Below are 9748 nucleotides of genomic sequence, written 5' to 3' on the forward strand. Positions count from 1 at the left end.
CCGGGTTAGGATCCATTTCTCGGGTTTGGATCCAATTCCTGGGTTTGGATCCAATTCCTGGGTTAGGATCCATTTCTCGGGTTTGGATCCAATTCCTGGGTTAGGATCCATTTCCCAGGTTAGGATCCATTTCCCAGATTAGGATCCATTTCCCAGGTTAGGATCCATTTCCCAGATTAGGATCCAATTCCCGGGTTAGGATCCATTTCTCGGGTTAGGATCCAATTCCCGGGTCAGGATCCATTTCCCAGATTAGGATCCAATTCCCGGGTTAGGATCCATTTCTCGGGTTAGGATCCAATTCCCGGGTCAGGATCCATTTCCCAGATTAGGATCCAATTCCTGGGTTAGGATCCATTTCCCGAGTTAGGATCCAATTCCCGGGTTAGGATCCATTTCTCGGGTTAGGATCCATTTCTCGGGTTAGGATCCATTTCCCGAGTTAGGATCCATCCCAGAATGGATTCCCAGCCTGGGTTACGGGAGGTTTTCCTAAAAAACAAGGTGTTGGAACATCGGGATTTTTGCTTCCTGCTCCTGGCTGGAGCAGGATTGAGCCTGGAAATCTCTCCTGCCCTACTTTGGGAGTTCAAAAAGGATTCATGGATATCACAGGGAAGAGGAAAAACTGGGAATTTCTGTCCTTTCAGTGGGGCTTGGCTCCTCTCCACTGGAAAATTCCCATTTTTTGAACTCCTGAGCTTTACCCCAAATCCCGGATTTTAAACCAACACACGCCTTCGCCTCCCAGAAATCCACGGATTTGCCCAGGCCGTGTTTTCGCGTGGATTAATGATTCCAACACGGAATTTCTTGTTCCATAATGGATAAATTCCCTGTTCGGGGAGTGCCAGCCCTTATTAATTAAACCCAGCCCAAGGATTTGTTTGCTTTGATGTCGAAAGCTGCAGCTTTTCTTTTTTTTTTCCTCCCTGCTTGTTAAACTTAATCAAAAGCAATCAAAAACGCTCCCCTAAATTAGAGCAAATTAATTCCCAACAAAAAGAGAAAGTCTCCGGTAGCACAAATGGAAAAGGAGTTGGAAATAATCGGAGATTGGAGTCGGGCTAATTTAAATTTAATTATTGGGTTTGGCTTTTCAGGCTTCATTTTGGAGGGGTGGGGCAGGGTTAGGACAGGTTTAAATGGTGGGTCTGGTGCTGGGTTTAATTCTGGATGAGCTAGGAAAGGTTTAAATCCTATTTTTGGTTATTTGGGTTGATTTTGAATAGGATAGGAAAGGTTTAAATGCTGGATTTGGTGCTGGGTTTCATTCTGGGTGGGTTAGGACAGGTTTAAATGCTGAGTTTGGTGCTGGGTTTAGTTTTGGATGGGATAGGAAAGGTTTAAATCCTATTTTTGGTGATTGGGTTTAATTTTGGATAGGAAATGCGGGGATAGGAAAGGTTTAAATGCTGGGTTTGGTGCTGGGGTTAATCCTGGATGGGATAGGAAAGGTTTAAATGCTGGGTTTGGTGTCATTCCAGAGCAGTTCCTGGAGGTCGGAGCTCCCAGATCCGAGTGAATTCCAGAGGCTCCTGTGTACATATTTATCCCTATTTATCCTCCCTGGCACCACCTGCTGCCGTGTGGGAAAAGCTGGGAAATCGCAGCCGCCCACGGGCTCCGAAATCGGGGAATGGGAGCGGGAGCAGCGCCCGGGAGTTGTGCCTGGAAAAACGGGACTCGGAGAAGGGATGTGGGGCCGGGGATGGAGGAGTGGCAGCCTGGATGTCAACAGCTGTGGGAGAATCATGGAATCATGGAATTCCAGAGTGATTTGGGTGGGAAGGGACCTTAAATCCCATCCATTTCCAACCCCGACCCCTCCTCCTGTCCCAGGCTGATCCAACCCGGCCTTGGGCACTGCCAGGGATCCAGGGGCAGCCACAGCTCCTCTGGGAATTCCAGCCCAGCCCCTCCCCACCCTCGCAGACAGGAATTCCTTCCCAATATCCCACCCAAATCTCCCCTTTCCCAGTGGGAAGCCATTCCCTGGGTCCTGTCCCTCCATGCCTTGTCCCCAGTCCCTCTCCAGCTCTCCTGGAGCCCCTTTAGGCCCTGGGAGGGGCTCGGAGCTCTCCCTGGATCCTTCTCTTCCCCAACAATTCCAAGTCTTGGCTCATCCCAGGACTCTGTTGGATCTCTGGGTCAAATTGAGCTTCTCATCCCTCAACATCCAAAATCCTTCTTCCGGAGGCTGCCTTCCCTGGGCACCTGTCCCTGGGCTTGGAGCAGCCTGGGATGGTGGGAGGTGTCCCTGCCCATGGGACTGGGTGGGATTTAAGGTCCTTTCCCACCCAAGCCATTCCAAGATCCCATTGTGACGTGGAACCACAAATTCGCACCCCGGGACCGAGCTCTGGGGGATTCTGCTTGAAGGGAAAACGCGACAAAATTCCTGAAATTCAGGAACAAGAATTTAATGGGAATCTGACCCGAATTTTCCCGGTTGTTTCACAAACACCGAGCGAGGAAACATCCCAAATTCAACCCTCCTGTTGGAATTCCCCTCTCCACAGCTAAAAACCACGCCGGGACGCGGAGCCGCGCTTGAAACATTGGAATAGTCGCCAAGTGGGGCTTTCCAACGCCAGACACTCCGGATAATCCGTTCGGGCACGGCGGGAATTCGCTGCCACCAAGGGCCGTCCCCGGTGTCACCCGTGCTCAGCGTCAGGACCGGCTCCTCGTTAGCGCCGACGCCGAACACACCCTGCTGTTTTCCCATCTCCGGGAGAGGGGAACAAACCCTTCCTGACAGCTTGGATAACCTTTCCCTGCTCCCGTTCTCACTCGGGAAACGCTGACGTTCCCGGCTCGGGGCAGCTGCGAAGAGCAGAGGGCGGAGGGGGTGGGAAGTGCGGGGTTGTGTCGGCTAAAAATACGGCGAGTCTGGCACGTTCTGCCTTTTCCTTGGAATTCAGAATCCCTCCTGTGCCGCTCCAAGGGTGGCTTAATTAGGGGTGTCAAAGCGTGAACAGATTTTTTGGGGTATGGGGATTTTTTATCTCCCCTCTTCCCACTGCGGATTTTTTGGGGGGGGGGGGCGGGGTTTAGCGGCAAACCGCGCTCGGAATGAGGGGAATGGATTCCCGCTGCCGGAGGGCAAGGATAGGGAGATTTTAGGGAATGTCCTGGGGTGATGTTCTGAAGCCGCTTTATTCCTTAACCGCTCGATGCCCGCGGACGCGGTGCCTTTAGGATGGACCCGGGCCGGAGCCGCGGGCCCGAGGGGCGGCTGAACGGTTCGGCCCAAGGGCTCGGGGCTCTGGGCAGGGTTCGGCAGGGCTCGAGTGCGCCGGGAGCGCCGGGCTGCTTTTTGGGGTTCCTTTGTGTTCCGGCTAGCTGGGGAAATGTTCTGTGGGGTTTTCTCCTTGTTCTTTTCCCCCTTTCCTTCCCTTTGCCTCACTGCCTCCCTTCCCTCCTCGCCGGTCCGGGCAGCCTGTGGGGGCGGCCCCGGCTGGTCCGAGCCCGGGTCTCTGTTCCCTCTCCGGGAATTTGTTGTACTTTGAGTTTTGTTTTTTTTCCTGTTTTACCCTGGTTTTTTGTGTGTTAATGAACAGTTTGGTTTCTTTTTCCCACTTTCACTCCTTGTGACCCATTTGTCTCACTGATGGAGGAAAAGGGGAGGCCCATGTTGAGCGCCACATTGGGCACCAAATTTATGATTCAGTTTTTGACACAAAACTTCAGGAGGAAATGCTCTGGAGTGTCTCCTCCAAAGGGAAAAGGGCCTCCCCTTTTCCTCCAACAGTGAGACAAAGAAACCAAACTGTTCATTAACACATGAACAAAACAGGGTAAAAGAGGAAAAAAAACCCCCTGAAAATACAACAATTCCCGAGAGGGAACAGAGACTCGGGCTCGGACCAGCCGGGGCCGCCCCCACAGGCTGCCCGGATCAGCGAGGAGGGAAGGGAGGCAGTGAGGCAAAGGGAAGGAAAGGGAAAAAAGAACAAAACCCCACAGAACCTTTTCCCAGCTAGCCGGAACACAAAGGAACCCCAAAAAGCAGCCCGGCGCTCCCGGCGCACTCGAGCCCTGCCGAGCCCTGCCCAGAGCCCCGAGCCCTTGGGCCGAACCGTTCAGCCGCCCCTCGGGCCCGCGGCTCCGGCCCGGGTCCATCCTAAAGGCACCGCGTCCGCGGGCATCGAGCGGACGGTTAAGGAATAAAGCGGCTTCAGAACATCACCCCAGGACAGGGGGGAATTCTGCCTGAAACTGTGCCTGCCCCATCCTGAAAGTGTCCCCGAGCCAGGTTGGAATAATCTGGGATAATGGAAGGTGTCCCAGTGGAACAGGATGGGATTTAAGGTCCATTCCCAACCACCACTCTGGAATTCTATTCCTGGTGACTTTTCCTGCTCCAAGAATCCGTTGGGAGCAGAGCCAGGAGCCTTTGTGATGTCCTTGGGGAGGAAAAGCCCCCAAACAAAGCCAGGGCTCATCAGTTAATTGGGTTTCAACAGCAAATAATTCTCTGAGTCCAAGCCATGGATTGACTCAATCCCGTCCTTCTGCGGAGGCTGAGGGTTTGGGGGTTGTTTATTCCCACTAAATTCCTGTGGCTCCTGCCGGGGGATGTGAGGAGGAGGTGCTGGGTGCCCACAAAATCTCCTTGGGACCCCAAGGTTTGGGTCAGATTTGGGGTTTTGGGGCTGTTTGGGGAGGAACCCAATGGCTGCAGCATCCCTGGTCCCCCAATCCTTGTCCTTTTGCCACAGCCTCGGGGTGCAAATTCCAAGCTTTGGGGTCCTCCCATGACCTCCCTTATCCGGAATCAGCCAGTGGGACCTGAGACCCTTCTGGAATTGCCTCTTTTCCCCTTTTTTTCCCTTTTCTGACTCGGGTGACTCACACAGCCCCTCCAGAGAAATCTTTTCCTCGGGGGAGCCGCGAAATCCGCGGCAATTGAGGAACAGCGGAGCTGTTGGCAAATTCCAGGCTGCGAATCTGGCCCGGGATTTTTTCAATTAAGCTTTTCTTTTCTAGGTTGTTTTTTTTTTTTTTGTGTGTGTGTGTGTGTGTTTTGTGGGGTTTTTTTCTCTCCCTCTCTCCGAGAGGCGAATTAATTGATATTTGCTCAGTGTGTCAAAATAGCTGCGATGCGTTGGAGTGCCGCGCTCGGATCGGGAAGGGAAGGGAAGGGAGGGTGACTCAGTGGGAAGGGAATTAAAAGCAGCAGCTCCTGCTCAAGGCCAAGCTCAGTTCTGCTCCGAGGAACGTGGAGTGCAGGGAAGCTGTTCCCAGGGAACTGGTCTGGGGGGATTCACCTCGTTTTCCCTCTGCCAGGCTGGAGGGGAAGGGTTTTATGGCAAAGTTGGAGCGCAGGGTTGGGGTGTGAGGTGAAGTGGGGAGGGGCTGGGCTGGAATTCCCAGAGGAGCTGTGGCTGCCCCTGGATCCCTGGAAGTGTCCCAGGTTGGAGCAGCCTGGGACAGTGGGAGGGGTCGTGGTTGGAAATGGATGGGATTTAAGGGGGACCCATCCCAACCCAAACCATTCCATGATTTTGCTTTCCCATCCCTCTGTGGGTCCTGCAGGAACAACCCCGGACACCGGGAATTTGCTGGGCAGGAGGGCCTGGAGTGCCAGGACACAGGGAATGGCTTCCCACTGCCAGAGGGCAGGGGTAGGTGGGATATTGGGAAGGAATTCCTCCCTGGGAGGGTGGGGAGGGGCTGGGATGGAATTCCCAGGGAAGCTGTGGCTGCCCCTGGATCCCTGGCAGTGTCCAAGGCCAGGTTGGGATAACCTGGGATAGTGGGAGGTGTTGGGATTGGAAATGGATGGGATTTAGGTCCATCCCAACCCAACCCAACCCATCCCATGATTCCCTGAGCTTCATTGTCCATGGAGGAGGAGGAGGGGCTGGGCTGCTGGATTTGGGAATGCCATGGATCCCATCCTGGATGGCTGGATGAACACATCCCTGGATTTGTTTGCTCTGGCAGAGACACCGCTCCATAGGGGATGAGCCCTCAATGCAGCCCCTTAGAAACTTTAATTCTATTCAAGGTATTAATTAAGAATTTCTTAATGATATTAATTTAGCTCGCCTGGGGCATCCCTGGCCCCACCCATCAGCAGGGAAATCCCTGGATGTGTTTCATTCCAGCTTTCCCGGCTCCCATTGCAGAAAGCCAGAACTCCCCAGTTCCAGGGGTTCCGACATTCCCAATTAAATCCCTTTTTTTCCACGACCTCCCTCCTCCTGCTCCGCTCCCATTTATCTCCCCTCATTTGTCACCTCGATCAGCTCCCGATCTCCCACCAGGGCCATGGAGTTAAGCCCGGGATTAGGGGGAGTTTAATTGGATCGCCCTCCCACCATCAGCTCCAATAAAACTTCACGGAAAGATAAAAATCTCCCGGGGTTTTAGGGAACAAAAGGGGCTGGGGAGGGGACCGGCATCGCTTTTCCACCTCCCATTCCATTTTTACTTTTTCCGGTTAAATTCTCTGCCAAGCCGCGTTCGAGGCTGATTAACCAGGGAAGAGAGGATTTCTGGGAGCTGCGTTATCCCGTTTTTCCGTGTGTAAGCACTCGCTGGCTGCTGCTCTCGGCCTCTCGCTGCGATTCCCCCTGACAGGAAGATGAATTGGGCTCCGGCCGGGGAGAAAATAACATTTATTTCCCATGGAAAATGTGCTGAGCTGCGGGAGAAGCGGGAGCGGGAGGTCAGGATGGCGGAGCAGGGACGGGAAGGGAGGGATGCGCCTGGATTTGGGATCCTTGGATGTAGAACCCTCGGATATGCCAGTTTAGGGGCTCAGGTTGGATATTCCAGGCACTGGGAGTGTGTTATCCCAGTTTAGTGGGGTTTAATATCCCTGATGATCTCCAGGCACCGGGAATGTGTTACCCCGGTTTAGTGGCTCAGGTTGAACATCCCTGATGATCTCCAGGCACCGGGAATGTCTTCCCAGCCTGGAATTTCCGTGGGAATGCGCAGTGTGGTTGTTTTGGGAGGGCTGTGGCCCCTCCAGCCTTTCCCATCCTGAATCCTCATCCTGTTGTGCTCATCCCATCCCGTTTTCCCAGCACACAGAGAGGATCCTGCTCTCCTCATCCCGCTCCTTATCATCCCGGAGATACCAGGGATGATGGAGGGCTTCCAGAGGGATCCTGGATGGATGGGAACTCATTGAGGCCGCCTGGCACTGGGAAAAGCTGGGAATGATCCCAGTTCCATCATCCTCCACCACAGAGCCCCAAATCTTCCCCTGCCAGGGCGTCTCCCAGCCCAAAGCAAAATTCCCAGGAAAAACGGGCGTTCATGGAAGTGCCACCGCTCCAGAGGAACAGGAGGAGCCGCTGGATCCGGCTGAGCCTTGCAGGAAAATCCAATTAAAATCTGGGAAAATCTGCCCTTTCCTTGCTGGTTTTGCTCCTCTCCCTTGGCCCGGGAGCTGCTCCTGGTGGGAAAAAAAAAATCCCAGCTAATCATTAGGGTGGGAATCGTTCCCATTCCTGTTAAAAATAATCCTGCTTGGATTTTTTTTCCTGGCGCTTTTGAATCTTTTGGGTTCTTGGGCCAAACTTTTCTTCTCCTGAAGTGACATTTGGGGGGAGAAAAGTGGGGGAAGTGTGAAAGGAGGAGGCGGAACAAAGGAAGGGAACGAAAATAGGGAAAATTGGGGGTGGGAAAGGAGGAGGGGAGAGTCTGAGGCTCTTGCAGAGTGAAATTCCCATCCCAAACCCCCCAAAAAACAGGGAATAGGGTGCAGGGAACATTCTTGACCCTGCAAAGAGGATCCCGCTGGGAACCGAGGAGCAGGGAATGGGGCTGGAGCATCCAAAGGGGGAGGTCGGGGTTGGAGCATCCCTTGGAGCTGGGAACGTTGGGGCTGGAGCATCCCTGGGGACCAGGAAAATGCTGAAAAAAATCTGGAAAAAATGTGGAAAAAATTTGGAAAAAATGTGGGAAAATGCGGATATTTGGCTGCTCGGTGCGTTCCTGGCAGGGCTGGGGGTGCGGGGCTGCGATCGGCGCTAATCCAGAGATGAAAATCACCCAGGAGTGACCCAGCAGCATCAAGAGATGAATTAATTACCGGCGAATCGCTAATGAGGCGTTGTGAGTCAGCAGCGGTTTGATCTCGGGCACACGAGGAAGGAGCTGCTGGAAAAGGGTTTGGATTGAAGTTGTTGGAAAAGGGTTTGGATTGGAGCGGTTGGAAAAGGGTTTGGATTGGAGCTGTTCCAGCCCCGCCATCCCACGGGTGGGGACGGGATGCGATTGCAGATGAGGCTCCCAGAGCATCCCAGAACCCATTTCCGAACGGAGCATCCCAAACCCTTTGGTTGACATTCCCGAGCCTGTGGGATGCTCGGGGTGCCGCTGAGTGACCCCAAGCCATCCCATGCCATCATCCCCACCTGGAGCTGCTCCAGCTCCTTCGGAATCCACACCGGGAAAGCCCAGCCTGGGTCTGACGTGACTGTGGAGGGCTCTGGGTGTGAATCCTACACGGAATATTCCTAAAATCATCCCCTAAATCCCCTCCCAGCGCCGCCCTGAGCCTCACCCGGAGAAAATCACGGAAAATCCAACATTTCCAAACCCCAAAAGCAGCGGCCGAGGGAGGGGAGGATCCTTTCAGCCGGGTAATGGCTCGTGGCTGACAAGGAGCCTCTGTTCTCTTCCTCGGAAAAGCTTTTAAGAGCCCTGGGAAGGACGGGCAATTACGGGAAGGTTCGCGCTCTCCGCGGGGCGTCGGGAATCGCTCGTGGACGTTTTGCCGAGCAGGGGAGGAAAACGGGATTTTGGCGAGAGGGAAAAGCGGCACGGTCGGAGCTGGCCCCGGCCCTTTGGGGTTAATGGAGCTCCGTAATTAGCGCTGCAATTAACGCTGCTCATCGGAGGAGGGGGGGGGTGGTCCACAAAAATCCTGGAGAGATCCAAAGGGCAAAGCTGGAGGAGAGGGGGAGTCTGGGAAGGAATTTCGGGGTTGGGCTCAAAGGGAGAGCGCAGCCGGGCCCGCGGCTGTCTGGAGAGGCTGGTGGCACTGGGGGCACATCCGGGCATGGATCCCCTCCCCATGGGGAAGTGTGGCCGGAATTCCAACCTCCACCAAACCTTTCCCGGGATTTTTCCCGGCTGGAAGTGGGTCAAGGCAGCTCCCAGAGCTGGGACCTCAGCATGAATTTTAATTCCTGCTGCTTGGGGCTGCCATCCTGATTTACTCAAGGGATTTCCAACCTGCTGGAGCTGCTCCTGGGGATCCCAAAGAGCTGGAGGCTCCCAGAACATCCCAGGAGAGCCGGGATTCCAGAGCCTGGAAAAGCCCCCCTTCCTTCCCTGTCCATCATCCCAGCATTGGCATCATTCCCGATTTCCTGCCAGCAGGGAAAGTGGGATTGGGGGATTTTTCCCCCCCTCCTCCCACGCAGTGGTTTTCCGCATGGCTGGGAATTGTGGCTGTTTCCATGTGTTTTCACTGGAATCCTAATTCTGGAAAAAAACCTTTCCATACGGAGCTGATTTAATTCCTTTTCCCTTGGCTCTGCTTTCCCTTCAATCTTCCACCGCTTTCCCTTTTCCAGGATGGAGCTGAGGGTCAAAATTCCCTGTGAATCCCTGACATTCCTCCTGGAGAGGAGAAGTGGGAGCAAACAAAGCTTCCTGGGGCCTGGACATGGCTTTTTTTGGGATCAAACCACCCCGCCAATCTGCTGCCGCCATCCCCGTTAATTCCATGTGGAGAGCTGTTTTTCCAGGGAATTTCTTGCGTCACCAGCAT

The sequence above is a fragment of the Corvus moneduloides genome, chromosome 27 (genome assembly GCF_009650955.1).
Source record: "Corvus moneduloides isolate bCorMon1 chromosome 27, bCorMon1.pri, whole genome shotgun sequence".
NCBI classification, from domain to species: domain Eukaryota; kingdom Metazoa; phylum Chordata; class Aves; order Passeriformes; family Corvidae; genus Corvus; species Corvus moneduloides.